The sequence below is a fragment of the Ailuropoda melanoleuca genome, chromosome 5 (assembly GCF_002007445.2).
Source record: "Ailuropoda melanoleuca isolate Jingjing chromosome 5, ASM200744v2, whole genome shotgun sequence".
NCBI classification, from domain to species: Eukaryota; Metazoa; Chordata; class Mammalia; order Carnivora; family Ursidae; genus Ailuropoda; species Ailuropoda melanoleuca.
The window spans coordinates 116,375,083-116,402,894 of record NC_048222.1 but is presented as its reverse complement, the minus strand read 5'-3'; the positions used below and the strand labels follow the sequence as shown (position 1 = coordinate 116,402,894).

General features: G+C 35.0%; 1 long non-coding RNA gene across 1 annotated transcript; it reads right to left on the bottom strand.

Moving 5' to 3' along the window:
* LOC109490746 lies at window positions 1-27,812 on the bottom strand. The gene is made up of 3 exons (XR_002144130.1): window positions 27,800-27,812; window positions 10,565-10,598; window positions 1-33 (listed from the first exon to the last, which is right to left on the bottom strand). It is a non-coding gene; the product is annotated as an uncharacterized LOC109490746 (long non-coding RNA).

Genomic DNA, 27,812 nt, shown 5'->3' with positions numbered 1-27,812 from the left:
GCTCTCAGAACTCATATGGGTGGCTTCCTGAATCTGTGGATCAAAAGCATGCCCTAAGTTTTTATATCAGAAATAAGTTCTTTCTTCTACGGCTAAAATACTTTTAAGTCTATATACTGGAAGCGGGAGCTGGATTCTTGTTCATTCAGGGGCTCTATGTACTTAGTAAGATGAAACTTATTAACACTAGAAACTAAAATACTTCACAGTCAGTATTTTTCTGCCAGTAAAGAAATTTTACTCTTTCTTTGAGATCTCAGTGTGTAAATTTTATAAAACAAACATAGACTTGTTCTTTGTTCCCACCCCTAAATCCAAATAATCATAAATAGAACTTTACATGAAATGATCAAATTTACTTTGAATTCTCAATTATTGGTATGCTGAACCACATTACCACATACACCTGTATCAATTCTGAGCTCTGTTTTGAACTCAAGATGTTAATAATTCAACAATCTATATACGTGTACTTTGTTAAATAATTGCTCAGACATTTCACACAGAAGGTAAATACATTAACTGTTAATTCTTTGGCCACAAGATATAAAATTTGTGTTTTTCAATAAAAGCATAAAATACCAGTTTAATGAAAAAATCCCATATATCATTTTGGCTTCATTCTCAATCAACATTTAAAAGAAACATGCATTCCCATCAGATCTTTATATATCTAGATTTAATCAGGAAGAGAACAAATTAAACCAAGTGCTTAGGATAATTGGGGCTATAAACAAAAGCCAAACCATTTGTCTGTTTTTTCCCTTAAGCACCGAATAAAAAGATATAAATCTTTTCTATTCTTTAATATGTTTAATGCTGTAACGCTTGTCAAAGTCATTTTAATGCCATGACAGTTGTGAAATTATTCTTTTGTAATAACGATTGGATTTTAGCTGTAAAATAACCCATTGCCTATGTTTTCAAGGGCCAATTTTGAGTCATTTGGTATTGTCCTTTTTTTTTTTTCTGCTTTAACCTTTCTTCACTCAATTAGTCAATAATATACACTGAATTTGCAAAGTAAAGCGTACAACTTAACCATTTTCTGATTAGAATTCATCCTTAGGAAATTATGTCATAATAGCTAATGCTTAGAACAGAAAAGTATGTTTTCTAGAAGCTTTTCAGTTTTTTTTTTTTACTATTCTCTCATTTGTTTGATATCCTTATAAATGCTTTATCCATCCTGTTTCGAAATAAATTTTTACATAGTTTCAGAGGATTGTACTGCAATAAAAAACCCAATAGACTTCTTGTCTAGGTCTTTTTTTTTATCAGCTGTATATATTGTAATCCTCGAGGTCATGAACTATTTCTCTGTATCCTATCCGATATAGGGCCTTGTGCACAGTAGGTGCTCAATATTTGTTGTAGATTACATGATTCATGTATGTGATGGTTTTAAGAGTCTAGCATTTGAATCTATGCTTCTCTAAGACTGAGTGGCAGAAAAGTAGAGAATTTCCAGTAATGAGATTAAGGTCTTCTACTGTGGGGGAATTAATTCCATTTATTGATTCCAGGTACAAGGTATCCCTGTATATATTAACTTTTAGGTGTAATATATGATATCCTGCAGGTAAACTGAAATCTGAAAGGGGTTTAAGATCAAACTCGCATATGTTGAGCATATTTATCTGGTTTTATTTAGAGTTTACTTTCAGGAAATATAATCATTTCAAAATCTGGAAAATGCAAAAGAAGGAAATAGTTTTGCCTATATTTTTGGCAATTGAAAATGAAATACAAATCAATAATTTCCTTTAGTTAATGGATTTTAAAATTTGAAGAAAATTGTCTGGAATATTTCATGCTTCTGCAAGATAGTTTGACTTCTAATTTAAAGCTATATTTGAGGAAGAGGAAATTATTTTCTCTGAAGACAGCCCTTAATTTTTCATTGGAAAAATCCCTCCGTATATCACTCCTTGCCCATTTTTACATATAAACCATTCCTTTTTAGTTCCCTTGGGGGGACTTCGGTATTTTGTCTAAAATATTGGTAGCAGATTTATTCTACTTTCTATTCATTCTACTGCTCTGCTTCTGATTAATCGTGTGGGCACAATGAAGAGCCAGACATTTGTTTATTGATTCCCATTCAAAACCATAAGCATTTTACAATAGATGCATAGAAATTCACAAAGTTATTTCTTAGGGTGCCATGTTATTATTTATTATGTATTTTAAAACTCAAGAAAAATGTAAGGGATTCTTACATTTACTGTGTACCCATCATTTATGGAGTATGATTTAAAAATATATGTTGGCTAACTTTTTAAGCTTGTATCCAAGTAGACACTTGAGAGTTTATAGTACCAGTTCAGTGATAGTCCCATCCCTTTAGGCATTTTGGAAAAGCTCTTTTGGAAGTAGCTCTATAGTCTGTGGTATATTTTATTGACTCACCCAGTAGCACCGGACTTTTATACTTTAAATTCGGATTTCATTTGACAAAAAAGATGGAGCTCATTTGGAACCAAGACTCATGAAAAATGTAAGTGATGGAATTGGGCCGTGCCGTTTTTAGCCCCAAAATAGTCTGTGTTTTTAATAGTTCTAAGATTGATTTTTGTTTCTGCATGACTCACATATTTGCAAGAATACACAAGAAGTTTTCCAAATTCTTTGTGTAATGGAATAAATAGACCTTCTCCTAAGATGTCCACTTTGAAGGACAACACTCCTTTGATGAAGTAAATTTAGGCATGTTTATAAAAAGCTGTATTTATAGTCACACATTGCACTTTCACTTAGGAAGAATAAGGGGCTATCAGATTGCTCAGACCAGGACCTGGCTTGCAGGATATTGTATGGCTTGTCAGAGATCTCAAGACATCCAACCTGAGGTAGTACCACAAAACTGTTGCTAGCAATAACTTTTAAAAATTTTTTGAAAGACAAAATATCTTTCCCTGTGATCTTCTAACTTGGTTCTTGCCCTTATTAAATTAACTTTTCCAGGGTTACTTGAATTGTTTAGCCTGGGAATTACTTAGGCTTTAACAATCAACATAAGCTAGTAATTCCGTTTCCCTTGCTATTCTAGAAGGCAAGAACTGGGCATTTGTCCAAGAGAGAAAATGCTGATTATAAATCCAAAACCTGAAGAAATACATCTTGGTTTTTCAGTTGCTGCCTTAATTGGGGAGGTGGGGCGAGCAAGTGACAGTTTAAAATTGAGTCTAAATTATTTGTAGAAAACTCAACAAAAAGTAAGTTCCTTATAGAGAGCCTGTGAACCCAGATATAACTGGACAGCTGTCAATTTGTGGAATTTATTTCCGTGGAAAATTAGAGCTTCCCTTTAAACCCTTTTTAATTATACGTCCTCAGAAAGGACTTATTTGTCTCTTGAGGCTAGGCGCATACTGACGAAGTTTTGAGTCACAGTTTCTTTAAAATCTTTTTTAAGGTAGTTATTGATCTTGGTGTTTTTAAATTCACGTCTTAGTAATAATAATTGGGACTTCATATATGGTGTTAAAATCCTTTATTAAAAAATCAGAATAAATGAAGCATCATTTCCAAATCCAATCATACATTTATTTTATGTATATTTATCACGTTTTTTGGTTTGGACACAATGTTAAAACTTAAAGCTACAACCGTAAAAAAAAAAAAAATGAACAGACTTCATGCCCCTGTGGATCTCATAGTTTATTAAAATCAAGAAACTACTTCAGGAAATTGTTATCCTATTATAAACTATACATCTCAGGTTTATCTAAATTGCTGCATATCGATAAATCCAGTGTTATTGATATTATCACCTTTGAAGTAGACATTTATAATAATTAAGTATATACGTAAATATTAATTTTGAAGATTATTTTTCATTATCATAAAATATTATGATTGGGTAACACTATATAGAGTTGATAAAAACCAGGTCTCTGACTCAATTATAATTTCAGAAATTTAATTTGTACCTGTGATTAAGACTAATCATTTTTAAGTTTGCTTAGTGTAGATACTACATTTATTCTCTACTGATATTTCTATACTTCCAACATATATATATACACACATATACATATATATGTATATTTAACCATATCTATTATAAAATAAGTATCCTAAAACTTCTGAAGCAGATTCAATTTTTAAGCATAGTAAGCATGAAGGATTAGGAAAGGTATCTGGTGAAACAGACTTGACCATTTCAAACAATAAATTCTTGTGGGATTACTCTGTTTTTAAAAGGTAGCTAAAAACTCATATTTATTTTGTGTTTGGTTTAACCAATGGAAAAGTTTAACTGAGTAAGAATATTTTCCTCATTATACTTCCAATTTCATGCAGTCCATAAAGATAATTATAGGTTTGTGTTTTAACCTAAAAATGGTATGACTTGTTTCTAGAAAGGAACCAAGTTATTTTGTAAAACTAAATTTTTCATTGCTTTTATCTTTTACACCTAAAGATTAGAATTAATGTCAGTATATAATGTTTGAAACCTTAAAGATTAGAAAATTAGCAGCACGTATATTTACTAAATGAGAACTTTTTAAAGTTTATTAAATTAGTTTAATTTGATTTAATAAACTAAAAAACATATAGTTCCTAAAAGCACACTTAATCACATTTTATTTTTTATTATTTTTAATCACATTTTAAGATTTTTCAATTTAGAATAACTTGTCACTCAATAACATCATCTATGTCTACAGTTCCTTTCTTCAGTGTATTTGAAATAACTTTGTTAATAATCTCTACATGCCATAAAAATACCTAACGTGAAGATAGAGATCAGAAAATATTAGAATGACTCTTTGGTGGAATATAGACTTGAGGATCGGCAAGTCACATCCAAATTTGTTTGGCTTTCTATGGGTAGTTAGAAGTAGCATGACATTGACCATCAATACAAGAAGTACTATGAGTTATTAGAATCTTTAAGAAAAAATGCAATTTTTTTATCTGTTATGAATGACAATGTAAGGGGCTTATAAATATGGAATATGCTGATAATGAATCAAACTTATGAAGAGGAATTATATATTATAAACAGAAAATAAGTCTGCTGTTCTAGGAAATAAATGGTATTGTTATGGCACTGTAGAAATAAATAAAGAAGAGATTATTTACCTGAAATATTTGAGTGATAAAAAAATAAATATTCTCTATCTCAAAATTATGTGGTTATATGAAAGTGGTGACTGTTTTACATTAAAAGAAACAAAACAAACCTATGTAAATAATGTACCACAGTTAAAAATGTACATCATTTTCCCCTTGTATTGGGCTATTGAAAGGTATTTTCACATCTGATGTTCAAATCTACATTTTAGTTTTCATTGGTACCCATAATTAATAAATATATTTTCTGGGTTTTATGTAACTTCTTTCTGTTAAGACATTTCTAATGTGCCAACCTGGTATGATATTGGGCATTGTATTAATAATTATGCCTGAGTAAAAATGATTTGGGTATGAATTCTTACTTACAAAGTCTATATTCAGAAAGAGGGATTAGGGTAAAAATGAAAAATATCAATGAGAAAAATAAGACACTAGAAGATTTAAAGGAGGAAAGTTTATTGTTATGGTTTGCTAATAATGTTACGATTAGGAGTATGGTATTTGCTTTGTGCCTTGAAGAAAAAAACTATGCAATTGGATGGGGCGCCTGGGTGGCACAGCGGTTAAGCGTCTGCCTTCCGCTCAGGGCGTGATCCCGGCGTTATGGGAGCGAGCCCCATATCAGGCGCCTCTGCTATGAGCCTGCTTCTTCCTCTCCCACTCCCCCTGCTTGTGTTCCCTCTCTCGCTGGCTGTCTCTATCTCTGTCGAATAAATAAATAAAATCTTTAAAAAAAAAAAAACTATGCAATTGGAAATACGAAACTAGAAATATACATTTGAGAGTGTCTTCATTGAAGGCCTAGTTACAATTCCATGATTAGATTAAATGAACAAAGGGAGAAAGACAGCTCTCCAAGGCATACAGCTTACCTTCATGCATATAAGGCATGATACTTACAGTATTCAATTTTACTTTATCAGCCACACTATGATGCGGCGCAGGTTTTAATTCCACTTATTATAAATGAATAACTCGAAGCTCAAACAGGCCTTGGATTCTGTCAAAAATTCCAGGGATTTTTATATTTTATTTACTTATTTGAGAGAGAAAGGACACGAGTGGAGGGGAGGAAGGGCAGAGGGAGAGGGAGAAGCAGACCCCCCACTGAGCAGGGATCGGATGCGGGGCTTGGTCTCAGGACCCCAAGATCATGACCTGAGCCAAAGGGAGACGCCTAATGGACTGAGCCACCCAGGTACCGCCAAAATTCCAAAATTGATAAAGTGTAGGTCAAAATTAATTCCTGTTGGGACTGACCCTGAAGTCCATACTCTTAGAAAGAAGAAGACACATAGATGTAGATATAGTATCAAGCAGGGCAAAAGCAGGGCCAGATATAATGTGGAATGTGCAACATATTTGCTATCTTCTGATCTTGACACTTTAATTGATATTTCCTTTTCATGAGGAAATCTCACTTGCCACCAACCATGTATTTATTAGAGGGGCAAATATGACAGCCTACAATTGAATCATTTTCTTCAAGTCAGATAGCTGTCCTCTGTGTATGTGGCTGAATTAATCCCATGGTATTGCTGAGTAGGAGTTCAGCATCCCTCTGGATAACTACAATCAATGATATTCTAAGTGAAGCATTCCTAGCACATATTTACTCATGTTCTCCTTCCCTTCAAACACCTCAGGTGAAACGTTGTATCAGCAGCGTCTGAAGGGTTGGCACGTCTGTGTTTATAGGTACTAGAAAACATGCTCCCTTTTAAGAAAAACAATGGTTGTATCTAGGTAGCACTGTATCCTGAAGGACAGAGTAGATGGTAATTAAGTCACTGGGCTTGGTACTAGAGTTCAAGTCTTGGTCAGCACTTATCATGGAAATTACTTTGGGTAAACTGTTCAACTACTCCATAGTGATAGTTACCGCTTACTGAGTTCCTATTACATCCCAAGTACATATGTGTATTTTATTCTGATTTTCTCAAATAGGACAACAACCTTCAAAATAGCTATCACATATTCCATTTCACGGTGAAGGAAACTGGTGTGCATCAAAGTTTAAATTAGGTGGTTCAGTTCTACATATTGTTACTCACTATGCCAAACTGCCTGCCTTCTTTCTTTCTTTCTTTCTTTCTTTCTTTCTTTCTCTTTCTTTCTTTCTTTCTTTCTTTCTTTCTTTCTTTCTTTCTTTCTTTCTTTCTTTCTTTCTAACTATGCTAAATCTGTTCATTTAGCCTTGTCATTCACTTCCATTCCCTCCATCTTCATGAGACCCTGGCACATGGGACTATCCCTCTCACCACCCTTCAACCCTCAGACTCTTTTTTTGGCTCCTGCCGATCAACACTTAAGACTCAAGGTTTTCCTATCTCAGACATTTCCTTTCATTCTTAGACAAACTTTGTCTCTGCATGGATTCTCTCAAAATTTGTTTACTTCTCAATCCTCAGTTGAATACATTTGGTGTCTGCCCTTATCACATCAGGGAAATAAACAGCTTTTGCAAATTTCAATGACTTTTTTACTAAACCATATAAACCCTAGTTAGCATTTAACTCGCTCAACTACTCTTCTTGGCAATATCTCACATTCTTGACTACATTCTTCTTAACACATACAAAATACTGATTTATACACGGGCATTGGATTTAGTATATACACTCTTGAATGCCAATTTCATCACTTAATTGTGAAAACCTAGGCAATGTTTAAATTCTTCTCTTGGGAATTCAAGGGATCTATTTGGGGGAGACAAGACACACACACACACACACACACATAAAACTATGTTGGCATGCAGGGAGTTAAAAATAAGAAGCACTAAAAAGTGACTAGTGTCCACTTCAGATTGTATAAATAGGAATTTTCTGAGGAGGGTGTTTAGGCTGATACATGAAAAGGAGCACTGGAAAATAATCTCAGGCAAGTCAGAAGGAATAAGCTTGCTGTTTTTGAAGAATCAAAAGAAGGCCTGTGTGTCTAGAGAAGATTGAACAAAGAAGAGAGTGACGTGACACGGGTGGGAGAAATAAGCTAGTGAGAGAAGATGTAGGGTTTTGTCAACAAAGGTAAAGAGTCCATATGTTATCCTAAATGCAAAAGGAAGACACTGAAGAGTTTCAAACAGAAAATGATGAGTTTTAAATACATAGGTACAGTTTTATACTTATGCTTGCCATATATATAACTAACTATATATGAGCAGTTGATCAAAGAATTCAATAGGAAGCTGGATCTCATTTTACTGTAAATCTGAAATACCTGGAGGAGAGAAAGACTAGATGTAGAGATCTCTCTGTTATACCAAGAGAAAATCAAACAAATGAAAAGCAGGTCACCTATGGGTGAGCAACTAAAGCATTCTGTTCTGGTGAGTTCCATTCTATTTACTATCTGCACATATGGATTAACACTGGAAGATTAGCCAATCTCCTTACCAATGTGGTGGGGATCCTCACCCCATTCACTGGTGAAATCTTTGATTTTCAAGTAACACTTCAAGTAATTTTGATGAGTGGTTCAAGGGACTTCCCTCATAGTGCATTATGGTTGTTATAAGCATTGTGTAAAAAAACTACTTTAGTATTTGGAACGTAGTAGGTGCTTCTGCTAGAGATAAATATGAATATAGATCTAGGTATAGATACATATAAGCCTGGCCATAAATATAGACATATTTTGTCTTATTGCCAATTTAAAATCCTGGAAAAATAAGTATAAGAAAGGGTATTACAAAGGGACTCTGAAATTTCCCCAAACTCACATAGCAACTCAACTCTAAGCCTAGTCCACATAAATTCTTTTATAAATTCAATTGCCTCATATCTGTAATGGTACAAGCATTTATTAACTTCAAAATATTAGAAATGGGTGAATCATCCTAAGCAATATAGAAATTTCAGCTGCCATAAGCAAAATAGAAGGTGTATGGCACTACACATCATTTGTACTGGCAAGAAACACCAAAAACAAGTATATAAAAAAATGTTAACTTGGGAAGTATTTGCAGCACAAATGATAAACAAGGAATTAAAACTTACCATAAAAATAACAAATATGGATTTATGCTTCCCATAAAAATAACAAATGCAAACTAATTAAAAGACAAATAATCAGTAATAAATAACATTGGCCAAAGGAGACTAATGGCCAACAGCATATGAGAAAGTGCTTAATCATAGTAGTTAGAGAAATACATATTAAATAAAGTAATGTAGCACATTAATTTGACAAAAAATTTAAGAAGGAATAGCATCTAGTGATTAGAATTCTCATAGAGATGAATGAAGTAGAAATGTGGGGAACCTTTGGAAGTAATCTGGGAATTGGCATAAAAAAAAATCTGTCAATAGCTGTCAAAATTTAAAATACCATAATCTTTGACCCAGAAATCCTATATTTAAAATAACCTTATAGAAATGTATGGTGACGAACATATCATAATAAAAAAATTGAATTAAAAAAAAGAAAAGAAAATAGCCAAGACTTAACATAAGTATGAGAATTTTTACTGCAAGGGTTTTTATGTGCAAGGATTTTATATATTCATAGCAGCAAAAAGAAAAAAAACAACAACAATCATCAATGTTGTTGAATAGTTATTTCAAATCTGAATTTACTGAGAAAAATAGATGTTGTATGTTTAAATTCAAGTTATATAAATTGTAAAAATATATGCATAAATGTATATAACTTCATTACAAACAACTATAATAATAAACCATGTCTATAAGTTTGCATATTTTTTTTTACTTATGTTCCAATGAGAATCCATAAAGGTATAGAAAAATACAAGTCATACTGTTATCATTAGTTAATTCAGTATGGTGGAAAGAGGGATAAGAACATTTGCTTTACACTTTGCGTTGATTTACTAGATTAAATAAACACATATTGTATTCATAATTTATACAGATAATAACATTTTTAAAAGACATATAAATTGTTTTTAATGGAATAAATGCAATAGTGTTGTTCAATTTTCAGAAAAAAAAAAAACACTTATTTTTTTCTGTCTTCTCCAGCTGCAGCTCCACTTCCAATTTTGCTTTTTCAAGCTCATTTCCATCATGAGTTATTTATGTGGATATTTCTCTGCCATGGTGTCTCAATACCAATTAAAGGTTAAAACATCTGAAGTGTATTGTTTATTCCCCACAGAGCCCTAATATGGCTTAGAATATATAGCCCTTTGGCAGATGAGACCATCACAAAAACACTTCTTTTAAAGAAATGAGAATTATATCCTCTCAATAGAAGACATTCTCTGCTTTCTCTGAATATTGACAAAACACTGCAACATAATCAAATGACCAAACAATACTTATTTACCATCTTAATACACCAGTGCTCCACTAGCCAATGTACCAAAGAAATTAAGCAGCCATTATCACTTTATCCCTGCTGTTCTGAAACTAATAAAAACACATTAATAATAAAGTAAAGTTAAATATAAAGGGCCATGTAACAAGACGAAGCAATAGAAAAAGTAAACATTATACAATTAAATACACACCTCCACAAAATTCTCATCACTGGGACTGGTCTGGCTGCAGAAAAAGTGAGACTTAGGATTAAAGAGAATGAATGAGGTTAAAAAATATTTTGTATAATATATGTTCATAAAGATATAAGGACATATGTTATATATAAATAAGCTATACAAATATAAATCTATAAAAATATTTTATAAATAATGTGTGTACCCACACAATAAAGATATCAAATCATATTGATATGTGTAAGGATCTCATATTGAGTGACTGGTTCTTAGATAAAGAAATAGGTTGAGTATGCCAACTCTTTAGCAAAAGCAGAACAAAATAACATACAAAAAATCCCCAGAAAGCAAACATGCAAGCATCACCTACATTCTCTGCAGGACAGAGTCAAGAGGACTGACCATTGTCTAAACGTGTCCGAGGTGCCCGAGATTTTATAGACGGGTATGTCCACTGACAGCATAAAAGATACGTAACAGTAGGTAAGACCCATTCACTTGCAGGTGGAAGTACAAAAAACATTATGTTAAGTTAGAGAAATACGGTGGGTGACAATAATCCCAGTCACCTAGAAATTATTTTTAAAAATCTGAAACAAAACCTAGTGTTGGTAGCCAATTCTCCATAGATCTCACCTTTCTTTACATTTTGTGAGCAGAAGCACCTATTGCTTTTATTCCAGGCTGTCTTTTTAAGGATGTTTGTATAGCAAAAAGCCTTGGAAGTTAAAGATAGTGTCTCCCTCTAGAACAAAAAGCAAGCATGGTTTTGGTCTGGTATAATAAAGATAATAACTCCCGCAAGAGAAAGGATGAACTGGCTTATCCCCATTATAAAAGATCTGGGTACTCTAAATACAAGGTTCGTGTCTGTAATGTAGCCCATCAGGGCCAATTTGTGCTTCCCAGTGGGACTTGGGATAAGGGAAAATGTTGGAAGCTTGTTGCTCTGATGTTTACTATGCTATGAATAATTAGTCCTTTGTCTTTGACCAGGGAGTCTGATGTTTCCCCCAGCATCCATGAAATTGGCAGGCCAGCTTGTGAGCTTGCAAGTAGAGTGAAATCTCAGATTCTTCACAGTATTTCACAGTATTGGAGACAAGAATGGGGTAATTACAGAGACACGGGCTTTGGGAAGTGAGAGGATGAGGACTTTGTGGCACAAATAAAGAGATATGATAAAAAGTTGGCAGGGATCGGTAACAAACATATTGTATTTCACAAAAGTATTTGTTTACATTGGATTGGAAAGTTTAGAAAGGAGGAGAGAAACTGAGAGAAAGGGAGAAGAAAAGGAGGGACTAAAGAAAGGGAGGGAGGGAGGAAAGACTGGAGGTTCCTTTACCACTATGATTTTAGAAAAAATACTTTAGGGAATTTCTTCTAAATCTGAGAATGTTTTAGTAAGAAGATTCTCTTGGTTTGATAAATTCAACACTACTGTAATCCTGCTGGTTAATAAATGTTTTGATATGTTTAATACACGTGGTTTTAAGATTGCATTGCTTAAAATATTTTGGCTATACAAAGTGATAGGTCTATAAAGTTCAGCTCTGGGGTTTTCATTATTTCCGATTAACAAGACCAACCTAGATACACTTCCCAACAAAAGTGGACTCTTTATTTTATAATTTGTTAATACAGCTCTTCAATTTCTTTACTCATCATTCCGATGTATACGATTTGCAGCAGAGCCATTTTGTGTGTGCGATGGAATAATCTTCATTTTCCTTCTCAGTAGGAAGTACCAAAATCAAGAGATTTATTTTAAGTTTGGAATGATAACATAAATGATGAAGAAATTTTGATTTACTTAATTGAAAAGTACACATGAAAAACTTGTTATGATAAGCAGTAGTGCTATAATATTACAGACCTTCTTTGGCTTTGTTGATCAAAGAGTGGGAAATATTTTAAAAGCGACATTTTGGTTCTTACAGTGTCAAAGGCCACATTTTAAAGAGGTCTCAGCAGATTCTGCAAAAAAAATGTAAAGAAGATGATTGAAAAGAATAATGAATATATTCATGTGCTAGGTTTCATACTGGGTTTTCAAATCCTGTGGCTTATTTGAGCTTCCTTTAAAAAAAAAAAAAGTATTCTTTGGTTAACATTCACTAACCATATCCTGCTGAAAACAAGAAATAAATTTAATAGGCAGCTGGATGAGTGAATGTCGCGGAGTTGAAATTGCCCTGGACTAGTGATCCAAAGATCTATTTTTCTCCAAGTCCACTGTTTAAACATGTTACCAAATAAAATGTATATTAAAATTCTCTTTAAATTATTTTGCATGTACTGTTATCAATGGTGCAGTCAAATAAGTATCGGTTGGCTAACTAAATACTTGAAAGCAGTGTGTGTGTCTGTGTGTGTGTGTGTACTGTAGAGGCCTAGAGTAGGCTGCCCCTAGATGGGACAAAAGGCATGTCTAGTATTTTGAGGTGAAAACAATCAAGACACAAAAAACTCAGGAAGAAACTTCATGGCCTCCCCAACTGCCTAAAAAAAATTTAGACAGAGGACCTGTACCAGGAAGGGATCTATTAATAGAGATTCCTTTTTACCTAGGAGATTTATCTGCACAAGAAGGCACTTTTGTTTTCCAAACATCTCTCACCTCCCTGTTAATGGCTTCCTCTGATACCTACCTCTCTCCTTAGCTCAGATGTTATATAAGCCTCATGTTGCCTGACTGTCTTTGGAAATTTCATGTCATAAACATACACACATGTACATATACATATATATATACACATACATATATATACACACACATACACACACATATATATATACATACACATATCTGTACATATGTGTGTATATACATGTGCATAAGGGGAGAAAATGAGAGAATATATACGTGTATATATACGTATAATACAAACACACACAGATCATTTATAACATTTTGATCTGTGGATCTCAATATTCAATCCATCAGCCCTGAAATGGACCTAATAAGTGGTATCTATAATCTTATATTGGAGAAATTGAGTGATACAAGAAAAAGTAATTTTATTTAACAACATGGTTTAAATAAAAACTCGTGATTTCCTAACTTAGCTGATGCCATAATACTGGTTATTAGTTCTTTCTGGTCAACATATGTCCCTTATTCTTTAGAGACTTTTCTGAACACCTGTTTTGGCATTAAGAAAAGTCTATGAACTATCCATTTTATTATTCCTTCAGCATCCATATGATATTTTCTTCTTCTGATATCTCATTGTTGAAAGCTGAGTACATGAACTCATCCAATTTCCAGCTCAAGAAATGTATTCCATTGTGTCCTCTTTTTCCTGTGTTGAAATCTCTACCTCTCTACCAGTTTCTTCATGTTATACTATAATCTGTTCAAGTTTCTGCCCCATAAAATGATCCTCCTTGCACTCTTGCTATTCCTTTTCTTTCCATTTCAGGCACACATCTTGAATAGTTTTCACATGCCCACTGTAATTCATAAGGCATGGCAATCTAGCATCTACACAATGACCTGACTGCCAACTTCAGTGGGATTTTTTTTTTTTTTTTTTTTACTTTACTTGACCTTTCAGGTGAGTTTTACATTCTTTCTTTTTCAATTTTCTGAACCCACAGAAATGTGCTTTCCTGATTCTTCTCTTACCTCTGCTTTCATTCTCTTAGTTTTTAAAAAGTTGATCCTCTTTCATTGTCTTTCTCCAAAATGTTAATGTCTTTGCAACTAATCCTTTAAAATCTCTTTTTAAAACATTAACAACCTCTTATGATTTTGCCCAATTTTTTTCAACAATAGCTACTAAATCTTTATTCTAGCCTAGACCACTCATAGTAATGTCTACGAAACTTAGTAGATTAAATAACTTACTAATTATTGACTAAGGTATCCCAGAAACATTTCAAGTGCATCATTTCTATTTCAACTAATCATAGTTTCCCTGAATGTATTCTTTTTCTTGAATTCCCTTTTTCTTGGCTTTCTAATTCCCAAAGAGAAACTTAAGTCACATTAGATCCTTCCCCATCCATTTCCCCCACATCAAATTGGTCAAGACCTGCAAAGGCTTTTCCTTGCTATTTATCAAATCTATCCATTAATCTTTTCTTTTACTTGTTAACTGAATCTCTTATCTACTCTCTTGCAAATTTTTCATAACCTCTTGCTTCTAGTCTTGACCTCTCCTTCTTGTTTACTCTTTGCATTTTCACCAAATTGATTTTTTAAAACGAAAAACTTAGCCTGGTTCCCCTGATGCTTATGACTCATAATTGTTTATGTTCTAAAGCCCTGTAGTTAGCTTACAAAACCCTTTTTTGATATGGTCCCTATTTAAACTTTTTGCCTCATTTCCTTTAAACTTAATTCATGTTTTAGTGGAATAGATATTGTATACCTCCATTCTTTTATATATAATATTTCTTCAGCTAGGAATAATTATACACACACACATACATACTCAAACACACACATTTTATCTCCTTAGAGTACTACTAATCAGCTTGGCATGGATAATTAGAAAAGCTTCTTTACATACATACACAGAGTTAATTACTACATTTGTGATAGTGCTATATATTTATCATGCTTATTATTGGATTTACCATGGGGTGCCTTGTGGCTCAGTCTGTTAAGCATCTGATACAGCTCAGGTCATGATCTCGGTTCAGGTCATGATCTCAGGGTCCTGGGATGGAGGATCGAGCCCCCTGTTGGACTCCCTGCTCAGCATGGAGTCTGCCTGTCCCTCTCCCTATGTTCCTCCCCCCACTCACGTTCATCTCTCTCTCAAATAAATAAATAAAATCTTAAAAAAAAAGAACTCATCATATTGCACTGCAAAAATGTATGTGAGTCCATATTTATTAGCTTATCTTAATGTTCTAGAGGCTGTTTCATGCAGAGAGCATCTTGTTCTTTCCTGCATCTTCTGCGACTGGTATGAAGAGATTCAAAATATGTATGGTGAATAAATAAATGGATAAGCATTAATCTTAGTGATGAATGACATGGTACATTACTAGTGTGGAAAGGAGATGAATCATCATCAAAACATATGCTAATAAGATTTCATGAAGAGTAGAGAGCATACTGTAAAGAACCTGAGCCCTCGCTGCTTTGCAATTAATGCATAGATACGCTTCCCAGTTGTCTCTGTCATATTGTTAATGACAACCATCACTTAAGACTATCTCTTCTCTAAGTTAAAATAGAATCCTCTGAGTGTAGGTTACTGAAAACAAAGGCAATCCTCATCTTATAAAAAGGTTGTATTAAAAAACATTCTTTTGTTTCAAGCATTTGGAGCTCAGGTTGTTTTTTATTATTATTATGTAAGTAGTATTGTGGACTATTGTTCACTTTTTCAAGAAGGTCACAAAAGGCAATTTACCCATAAAATGCCTGATCATAATCGTGAGTTCTTTTTCAGTTGTATTTATTACTCTGAAATGGATGTGATCAAAACCAGACATTTTCTCCTTCTGAAGGACTAAGACTCTCCATCTCCCACCAAAGTGTTCTTTAATCAGAATGCTGAATCTTTAGGGAAACAAAAGCAAAAATAAACTATTGGGACTTCATCGAGATGAAAGGCTTTTGCACAGGAAACAATCAACAAAACTAAAAAGCAATCTACGGAATGGGAGAATATATTTGCAAATAACATATCTGACAAAGGGTTAGTATCCAAAATATATAAAGAACTGATAGAACTCAACACCCAAGAAACAAATAATCCAGTTAAGATATGAATAGAAGTTTTTCCAAAGAAGACATGCAGATGGCTAACAGACACATGAAAAGATGCTCAACATCACTCATCATCAGGGAAATGCAAATCAAAACCACAATGAGATACCACCTCACACCTGTCAGAATGCCTAAAATTAACAACACAGGAAACAACAGATGTTGGAGAGGATGCAGAGAAGGGGGAACACTCTTGTTGGTGAGAATGCAAACTAGTGCAGCCACTCCTGAAAACAATATGGAGGTTCCTCAAAAAGTTAAAAATAGAACTACCCTATGACCCAGCAACTGCACTACTAGGTATTTACCCAAAAGATACAAAAATGCAGATTCTAAGGAGTATGTGCACCCCATTGTTTATAGCAGTATTATCAACAATAATTATGGAAAGAGCCCAAATATCCATTGATTGATGAATGGATAAAGAAGAGGTGGTATGTATTTATACACACACACACACACACACACAATGGAATATTACTCAGCCATCAAAAAAGAATGAAATCTTTCCATTTGCAACAATGTGGTTGGAGCTAGAGAGTATTATGCTAAGAGAAATAAGTCAGTCAGAGAAAGACAAATGCCATATGATTTCACCCATATATGGAATTTAAGAAACAAAACAGTTGAACATAGAAGAAGGAGAAAAAAGGGGGAGGAGGCAAACCATAAGACTTAACTATAGAGAACAAACTGAGGGCTGGCGGAGGGGGAGGTGGGCAGGGGATGGTCTAGATGGGTGATGGAGATTAGGTGGGCACTTGTGATAGGCACTGGGTGCTATATGTAAGTGATAAATCACTAAATTCTACTCCTGAAACAAATATTACACTATATGTTAATGAACTAGAATTTAAATAAAAACTTGCAACAGACGAAAAGGACAAAAAATTTAAAAAAATAAATTAAAATTAAAAAATAAAGACCCTGTAAATGTCTGTTTGTCCAAAGCTTGCAAAAAAAGAAAAAGGAAAAGGAAAAGGAAAAAAAAAAAAAAAGAATGCTCAATCTTCGGCAAAGAGTGGATTGGATTCAAGGCCTCGGATTCAAGGTTATAGTCCAATAGGTTACCCACATTTTTTAAATAGCTTTTTCATGCAGCTGAAAAGGTAACATCTAGTTTTCAACCCATGACATTTATATTTCCATTACATCTTACAAAGTGTGGTAGGTACTTTGAAGAAACAGAGAGGCCTGAGACTAGGTTTTAGGGCATGGAGAAAAATGGGGAACTGAATGCCCCCACTGTTTTATCACATAAAATACTCACTAATACTAGATGTGGCTAGAAAATGTGAGCTAAGGATATTTCATTTGCGTTCTTGAATGTTGTGCTAAGATTTTTACCCTTAAGCAGGATGCATTAAGATGTCATTAAAAGCTTTGGACATACACTTTAGAAATTTTAAATAGGAAGTGGTAGGTATGAAAGCATGGAAGGGACAAATATTACCAAAGGACTAGTTAGGTTATTGAAATAATTTAATCTCTTTGCTTAAAATTGAGGAAAAGTGATCAAATGTCTCCAGTACAGGAACAAAAGCTTACACAGGGACAAAACTACTCTGAAACTTCACATATAATGGTTTTATAAAACAATGAGGGTTACTAATCCTTAAAACATCCATACTTATAGGAATTACTACATTTAAGGTATGCATGAAAACTCAAATATTTCATGTTAGGCACCTTTATACTAGGCACACATTCGAGAAAATATCTCCTTTGGTGTTCACAATGAAGTACAATCAGGTTGTATGGAAATATTCAACAAGAAGATGAAAATGCTTTGAGAAATATGTGATTTGCCCATCTGTTACACAGAAAACATGCGTGGTTATACAGCATATGTAAGTATGTCAACTCTGAAAGTCTGAAAATAATGCTCCTGACTAACAAAAAATTAACCTAACAAGAAAATTAAAATGAAAAAAAATGAAACTTTAACAGATGCTTGAAGAAATCATGATATTAAGCATATTGAGGCAAGCCTAATTTTTTGGATCACTGACATCCCACTCTGTGGTGGCCGCTTAAAAGAAAATACTAAGCTCCATGAAGAAATGTGATAATTAAAGTATTTGGTGGCAACATATATGTCATCACACTCTGGCATCTTCCTTTTCAAGATTTCACAATGGAAGAAATACAAGCATGTAGTGGTTTATGGCAACTGTTTTTTTCCATCAAGAGGAGGAAAAAATTCTGTTTACTTTTCTCTTACACACTAACACATACAAGAAAAGTGCCACAAAATATGGCTGAAAAGTTACAACCTACTTAAAGATACATATTTTAAAATCCAGATTGAAAACTGAAATTCACATGGAAAGAACTCTCTAAATGTGATGAGTTTATTAAATATCCCTTTTTGGCAAGTTGAAAGCTATATAATTTTGGCTACAAATCCTCAGTAAACTATAATATTTAGATATCTGATGTAGCAGTAATTTTCTCTTCAGGCCCAGGACCCGACAATCAAGTCATTGGTAACTGCCAGGAATATGCACATATTCTCATCTTCAGCCATTTTTTTTCTTCCACATAAAGTGGGTAGCCAGGTGTAATACTCACAGTTCTGCCTAATGGGAAGGTATTTTCCTCACTGTCTTTCAAAATCACCCCCGAATACGACCGTCATATAGCCACCATCCAATCTTAGCTTTTGCCTTCAAATCAAACTGACCTATCCAAGATCAGAAGTTGTTGGAAATGTCCTCCTCTGTTAGCTCCTAGTATGGACTTCTTTCTCCCTGCCCCGTCTCCCCTCCAGTATAGTCATCATAGATGAGAACTAGGGAAATGGATCTGGTGCAACTGGAGTGGAGGGCCTGGGGTCTGGGATCCTTGCTCACTCAGCTTGTCCATGTCTACTCTTCCTGTTCAATTTCCATTTTAGGATGAACTGCTCTTTGAACCTATCCAACTTTATGACTTGGAGGGGGTCTTAGCCTGTTTGCACTGCTATAACAAAATACCACTAACCAGATAGTTTACAAACAATAGAAATTTCTCACAGTTCTGGAGACTGGAAGTCCAACATCAGGGTGTCAGCATGGTTAGGTGAGGTCCCTCTTTCAAGTTACAGACTTTCATTGTATCCTTATATGTCATATTAGGCCAAGGATCTCTCTGGAGCCTCTTTCATAAGAGCACTGATCCCATTCATGAAGGTTTCACTCTCCTAACTAAATCACCTCCCAAAGACCTCATCTTGTAATACCATCACCTTCAAGAGTTAGGATTTTGACATATGAATTTTGGGGACACACAAACATTCAGACCATAGTGGAATGTCTGACAGAATCCGGGTAGTAAAGCATGGTCACTTGGTGGCCTGCCACCTAGTGTTCCATCTCCACAGAATCCCAGCAACATGACAGAGCTATTTCTAGAAAGGCACACAAATAGAACCCCAGGGGACTTTGTTGTCATTTTTCCACAGGGGCTTGACAAATACCACCTACTATGTATTTTTCCAATCACTGACATTTCTAATACCATAGGGCTTGGGTGTCATATGGACCTAGTGGCAGAACAGCTTTCCCTACAGCCTAGAACTACCGCTGAGCCCTTTTGTGCTCTAAGTGCCACTCAAGATTTGGTAGCCTCTGACATTCAAATCAGTATCAACCAGTATGTCAGAAGCAGTATTCCTAGGCTTGGAATATGTTGCCTCAAGAACTCAAAGAGGTCTATCAAAAGCTGTGTTTCATTCATTGTGGCTAGAGATTGACATGCCTTTGAATAAAAACTGACTGGAGTGACAGGTCACTGAATCTTAATTCTATCCTTTGGAGCATATGTGTGATAGAACAAAGCTCTAATAAGTTAGCTATCCTTTGTTCATCCTGGCTGGTCAACGTGATGCCTTCATTTTAATGCATCTGTGTGATATCCTATGGGATTCAAGGCTGTACAATCCTCTTCAGAATATGACAGAAGGTAGCAGAGCTAACATATCACTTATGCAACACTGTCAGTGAATTCTGTGGTCCATCATAGACAAATGCAAACTGTTTCTGATCCTCTTGGCTAACCAGAACAGCTGCATATCATACACCCGTGACCTTATAAATCTTCTCTAGCAATAATTCCACACCCATCAGAGCAGCTGTGATTGGGGCTTTCATTTGGTTGAGCTTGCAATGGTCTACAGTCATTTTCTATGACCTACCCAATTTCTGCAGGTACCAGATTAGTGAAAGAAATCATAAGATAAGGAACATTATTCCTGATACTTTAGGTTTTTACTGGTAGAACTCATATTTGCCATGCCCCCCGCCCCGCCCAGGATATACTACTTCTTTTGATGTACTTCTTTGAAGTCATTTTTTAAGGTTTCCACTTGGCGTTCCCCAAAGGCCAAGTACCCAATGTGAGGTTTATTCCAACTGCCAAGTATATCAATTCCAGTATTACACTCAGGAAGTTGGAAAATGACCGCTGAGAGGGGATGTAGACTAAGGAGGCCTACTGTGAGCTGCGCTTCAGCCAAGACTCCATTTACTGCCTCGTCCCAATAAATCTCCATTATGAGTGAGACCATGATGATACTTCAGGTCTCCAGGTATCAATGCCAACTCAGACTTTATGTCCAATAATCTTCAAAATGTGTAAGAACCACTTTCTCCAGTGGACCTGAGTAAATGACCATAGTTTCCTTTGGGTAAGGCCTGGAGGAATTACTCTCATATATACTCATTGCAGTGTTGCAAGTTCCTCCATTTTAGGAACTTACAGACCAGTTCAGTCAATAGATTTCAAGTTTAAAAATTGACTCAGGACTGAGACCTAAATAAAAAATCATATTTTCAGTTTCCAGCGCCTCTAATTCTTGCCTCTTTCTAGTTGTGGATGCTAAATAACACCCTTTCCAGCTGCCTTTCTATTTTGCGCCTCAGAACACCACATTCTATGAACAACTTTCACAGTTTTTTTGTGGGTCAATCCTTTCTCTACCCCTCCAACCTTGCTGCTTCTCATCGTAATTTCAGTGTCCTGGCCTATTTTGTGGCTAAGCGGTGCTACCTGGTCCCTATTACTCTGGGGTCTAATCATCCCAATGTGGAACTCAGCTCTCTGACCCAACTCCTCCCCTACTCTTAGTCCTGGTCTGCAGAAGAAATGAACTCCATAGTGATGCTGGTGCTCTTCACGTGTCCTCTGGACCTTCACGCCCAACACAATCTTGTAGTGGTTTTTTTTTGCTTCATATAATATATCCACTGCAACATGTCCACTTAGCTTCAGCCCTAGATCTTGCTCTACTCTCTGCCAGGGCAACTTAATCATTTTCACATCCCTCGGCACTAACCATTGCTTTTTCAGGGCTTCTCAAAGTCACCCCAGCAGTGTGTTCACTCCATTCCTCAGTATCTTTGCCAGGATGTTAAATACTGTGTCCCCAGGAAGTGCTCCAAAGTCAATGAATTCTTCTTTAATCTGTTTTATATTCTAACTCCTTTATCAAATTCCAATCTCAGAGGTAGTCTCCTGAGTCCTGTACATGGTAGCTATTTCTTACAGTTGTCTGGGTATACAATAATCTTCACCTCCTGTCACCTAGTTATTCTCCTACTTTCCAGAAGAGGAGTTGAGCACAGCTTCTTAGGAAACTCCTCTACCTACTCTCCCGAGAAGTTTCTTCAGCGTCTTTAGCACAGATGATATGCTAGTTCTTACTAGGGAAGAGTGAGAACCTCCCCCAAGCCCTAAGGGCTCAGGAGGGTCTGTAGAGACAATATACTTCGGGCAAAAATAGAGGTATTTCTGTCTCATATGTCATGGTTCAGTCCAAAGCTCTTCCATCTAGAAACCTGACCTTAGCATACTAGATCATTTTTCCTAAGCATCTAAATGTCTTTGGAGCTCTCCAACCTTCAGTTTGCTATCAGCTGTGCCTTCAATTTCTCTGCAACAAACAAAAGCCACCTTCAAACTACCAAAAGGCTGCTCTGACTCCTACCTCTAGACTTTAATTGCTGGTCCTCAGCTTCTTATTATCCCTCTGTAAGCCATCAAGGCAACTTGACAGTAATCAGCCAATTGCACTCTCTTTGTAGGCCCTGTTTCCCCTCTATCTTCAGATGCCTCAATTATCTCACTTTTCAGACTTTTTCCCTCCACGGGCACATCTTCCCAGGTTATGATTAGTGAAATATTTGGCAATTGTCTCCAACTCGTTGCAGGTACTGTGCTCACCTACCGCTCAGATTTCTCCCATTTTGCCCACCAAATAGTCTCTCACACATTTTCTGTGTTAATCCCACTACTTCATAACAAGAACGCTTGACGTCCCAGTGTCCCCTTTTAAACAAGTGGTCTGGGTATTCAGAGTCTTTTGTGGTTCTCTACAAATCTTAGGATTGTTTTTTCAGTTCCCTGAAAAACGACTTTGGTATTTTGATAGGGATTGCATGGAATCTGTAGGTTGCTTTGGAAGGATGGGCATTTTAACAATATTAATTCTCCTAATTCATGAATATGGCTTTTTTTTTTCATTTCTTTGTATTGTTTTCAATTTCTTTCATTAATGTCTCAGTTTTCAGTGTACAGGTCTTTCAATTACTTGGTTAAAATTATTACTAGGTATTTTATTCTTTTTGATGCAATTGAAAATAGGATTGCTTTTTAAATTTCTCTTTCTGATAGTTCTTGGTTGGCATATAGAGATGCAAATGATTTTTATATATTAGTTTTGTGCCCTGCAACTTTACTGATATTGTTTATTAGTTCTAACAGTTTTTTTAGGTGCAGTCTTTAGGGTTTTCTACATATAATATTACATCACCTGCAAATAGAGATGATTCTGTTTCTTCCTTTCTGACTTGCAACAAAGCTGGAGGCATCACACTTCCTGATATTTTTTTTTTAAGATTTTTTTTTTAATTTTTTATTTATTCGAAAGAGATAGAAACAGCAAGCGAGAGAGGGAACACAAGCGGGGGGAGAGGGAGAAGAAGAAGCAGGCTCATAGCAGAGGAGCCTGACGTGGGGCTCGATCCCAGAACGCCGGGATCACTCCCTGAGCCGAAGGCAGACGCTTAACCGCTGTGCCACCCAGGCGCCCCCACACTTCTTGATATTAAGTTATATTACAAAGCTATAGTAATCACAACATGTAATTGAAGCTATAATAATCAAAAGATTATTATAATCTTTTGTACCAAGATTGGCACAAAAACATATTCACAGATCAATGGAACAGAATAGAGCCCAGAAGTGAACCCATACATATATGGTCAATTAATTTTAAACAAAGGAGCTAAGATTATACCATGTGTAAAGGATAATCTCTTCAATAAATGGCATTGGGAAAACTATATAGCCACATGCAACAGAATGAAACTGAAACTCTATTTTACATCGTACACAAACATACTCAGACTGACCAAAACTTGAACATAAGACCTGAAACCATAAAAATCATAGAAGGAAACATAGGGGAAAATCTCCTTGACACTGGTATTTGGAAATGCTTGGAAAATGTATATATACATATATACCCACAATGGAGGAAATATTGCCATTTGCAACAACATGGAACATGAAGGCATTATGCTTAGTGACATAAATCAGACAGAGAAAGATAAATAGTGCATGATCTCATTTATGTGTGGAATATAAAAAACAGACAAACAAGTGAACAAAAAACAAAACAAAATTCACAGTTACAAAGAACAGATTGGTGGTTGCCAGAGGTGGGGGTAAGGAGTGAGCAAAATGGGTGAAAGTGGTCAAAAGGTACAAACCTCCATTTATAAAATACATAAGTCATGGGGATAGAACGTACAACATGGTGACATACCGTTCATAATACTGTACTGTAGATTTGAAATTTTCTTAAGAGTAAATCTTCATAAGTAAAATATTATAACTATGTTTGGTGATGGATGTTAACAGGACATTGTGGTGATCATTTCTCAGCATATACAAATATAGAATCATATAGAAGGCATTATGCTGCACACATAAAACTATATGCTATATGTCAATTACATCTAAGTAAAAAAAAAAATTGAACTATCATACGATCCAGCAATCCCATTTCTCTTTTTTTTTTCTTGAGAGAGAGTGAGAGAGTGCACACACACACGTGTGCACATGTATGCAACCACTCAAGGAATGGGGCAGAAGGAAAGGGGGAGAGAATCTTAAGCAGGCTCCACACCCAGTGCAGAGCCTGACTTGGGGCTCAATCTCAGGACCCTGAGAGCAGGAACTGAGCCAAAATCAAGAATCAAGCACTTAACCGACTGAGCCATCCAGGCGCCCCCTAGCAATCCCATTTTGAGGTGTTTGTTCAAAAGGAATCAAATCATTATCTTGAAGAGTTATCTGTATTCCATTGCTCATAGCAGCATTATTCACAGCAGCCAAGGTATGGAAACAACCTAAATATCTGCTGACGGATGAATGGATAAAGAAAATAGTGTGTATATATTTACATATACACACACACACACGTATATACATACATACAATGGAATATGATTCAGTCTTAAAAAAAGAGGGAAATCCTGTCATTTGTGACAACATGGATGAACCTGGAAGGCATTATGCTAAGTGAAATAAGCCAGGAAGAGAAAGATAAATACTGCATACTGCAATGTATCACTTATATGTAGAATCTTTTAAAAAAAATGTTATCAAACTGAAAGAAACAGATAGTAAACAAACAAACAAAAACCCAGACAGGGCTGGGGAAAAAGGAGAGGCTAATAAAAGAGTACACACTTAGAGTTATAAGACGAATAAAGCTTGAGATCTAAAGTCTAACATATAATGTGGTGACTACAGTTGATAACACTGTATTATGTAATTGAAATCTGCTGAGAATAGAACTTAAATATTCACACCAAAAGAAAAAAAGTAAATAATTGAGATGATGGATGCATCAGTTAATTAACTGAATGTGAGGGAATCCTTTCACAATACATACATGCATTAAATCAATATTATCATATTGTATATTTTAAGTATCTTACAGTAATATCTCAGTAAAACTGGACAAAAATCTGTAATTTAAGTAAGTACCAGAAAATGGCCCCCAAACCCCTCACAAAGCCCTGTGTTCTAGGCATTATTGTTAATGGTACCCTTTCTCATTCTCATGAGTCTATTTCACATGATCAGTTATATGGTCACCCCGATTAGAACACAACTCCCCTTATTTTATCCACATCACAGATGTATACTCTTTATTGGTAATAAAGTTATATTTATTGAGTGTTCTATGCCAGAGATACATCTTATATACGTTATCTCATTTAATCCAATAAACTATCATCTCTCATCTCTAAGAGAGATCAAATAATTTGTCAGATATTATCTCACTGATAAGAGGTAGGAACAGAATGTGAAACCAGATCAGTCTGATTCCATAGTATTACGACCCTTTCTGTTTATCTCTNCTTCTGTATTACGACCCTTTCTGTTTATCTCTGTTGACACGCACTTTTAATAATTAACTGAAAATAGTTCCACTTCTGTCACTAATTCCTCTGGACCTTAGTTTCCTCATCTCTAATTTCAAATGTTTCTTTTAAGCATAAAATTCTATGACCTAAATTAAGAAGCTGGCTTTATTATCATACTATCAAAGTGGTTACTATAGCCTGAATTTTGTCAAACCCAGGAGGAACATACCCAATTAAAAAATATAGTTGTATATGAATTATTTTAAAAGAATGTTTTTTGGAAAGTTCAGTTATTCTCTGAAAATCAACATTTCTGAAGGCCAGTGCCTCAGGGATAACTTAATATTGTTCAGTAATACCAAATACTGAGGAATAGCCATTCTTTTTCTTTAATTTGTATTTTTAGCATAGTTTCAACAATCAAATGGATCTATAAAGCCTATTAGAGCAATAGCAGTCACATGCTTTCATCCCATTCTGATTTCAGCTCTTTCTTTAGACATTTATCTTCATATCTATAAATATTATGCTTACAGTGCTACTCTGTGATTTTTTTTTAAGCCAACATCTATTGGCTTCCTACTATGAAAATTAACAACTAAATTCTCTCTTGTTCTCCATGTTTCAAACCACTGTTTCTGTGTGCACTCACACACACTTCACACTTCTCACCCCCTTCTCAAAATATGTTTATAACGTAATGTCATTACTTTAATATTCAGGGTTGATATGGTAAAGAAGGGTGTGAAGACCAGTGGCAGTTTAGCCTTAATATGTATCAAGGTGGTGTTTCCCTTCTGTCAGAACTTTGGTTTCCAGACAAACATTTTTACTTATAATTTGCTCAGCTATCTCAGAACTTTTCGCTAACACTCTAAAATCTCTTCTGTTAGTATCAACCCCCCTTTAATACATTTGAATGGTCAGATACTTCATCTACTTAATTTCTTAAGGGAAATCTTTCCTCAGGGTTGCTAGGAGTCTCCAATCTTGGCTGACTCCTCTTGAGCTTGTGACTGAGCCTCTTCCTCTCTCATCCTTGAGATGTCTCTCTCCTCATTTCACATTGGATTTTCTTCCTAGGTTACGTAGGTTTCTTTTTTTTCCTTCCTGGTTTACTTCTTTAATTTGGTGAAGTGTATCAACCAGTAACATCCTAAGAGCCAATGAAGAAAATTTTGAGACTAAATGTCTGCAAAACATTTTTTCTATCACCATATTTAATTGCTTTTCATTTAATTATATTTACAAACAATTTCCCTCAGGATTTTGAAGGTGCTTTTTATTTTCTCCTGGTAGCCTATGATATCAAGATATCTTAGGCCACTCTTATTCCTGATCCTTTATTTTATTTTATTTTTTAAAATTTTCAATATTTGCTTAATATTGATGTTACTTTAAAAAAATTTTTTTTTATTATATTATGTTAGTCACCATACAGTACATCCCTGATCCTTTTCATGTGACCTCTATCTTTTCCCTCTCTGGAAACTTTTAGGACCCTCTCTTTATTGCGCTTCAGTTTTCCAGAATTTCAATTTGAGATGATTTCTTTGATAATTCACACTGCCCTGTTCTTTTTTTTTTTTTTTTTTTTTTTGTATTTTAGAAATATTGTTTTCAGGAAATGGAACACTGGTCCTCTAATTTCCCTAACTTCTCTCAAGTATTTCTCACCAATTTTTCTATTTTCCAACTTTCAATTTTATCTTCCAACATTTCAAATGAGTATTTTAAAATAATTACTGAGCACAGACATACATTTATGTCTTTTTAAGCTCTCTGAACACTCCTTTTGTTTCATGGCTTATAATATCCACTCTTATTTCTCTGAGTACATTAATAAACTATCCAAATTTTTTTTATCCCTGAATTGTTTTCTCAACATTCCTTTTTACATATTCCTGTTGTGCATTTGGCCTACCTTTCCTATTACAGCCTACCTCCAATCAATGATCTCTATTTGTTAATATTTATGATTAGTGAACTGAAAAGAGAATTGGAAATTCTCTGGGGTGGGTGAAACTTATGGGGGCTGGTAAAGCCCCAGGGAAGATACTTCTCTCTCTTGCCTGTGAAGATTAAACTTACCTGTAAACGTTCT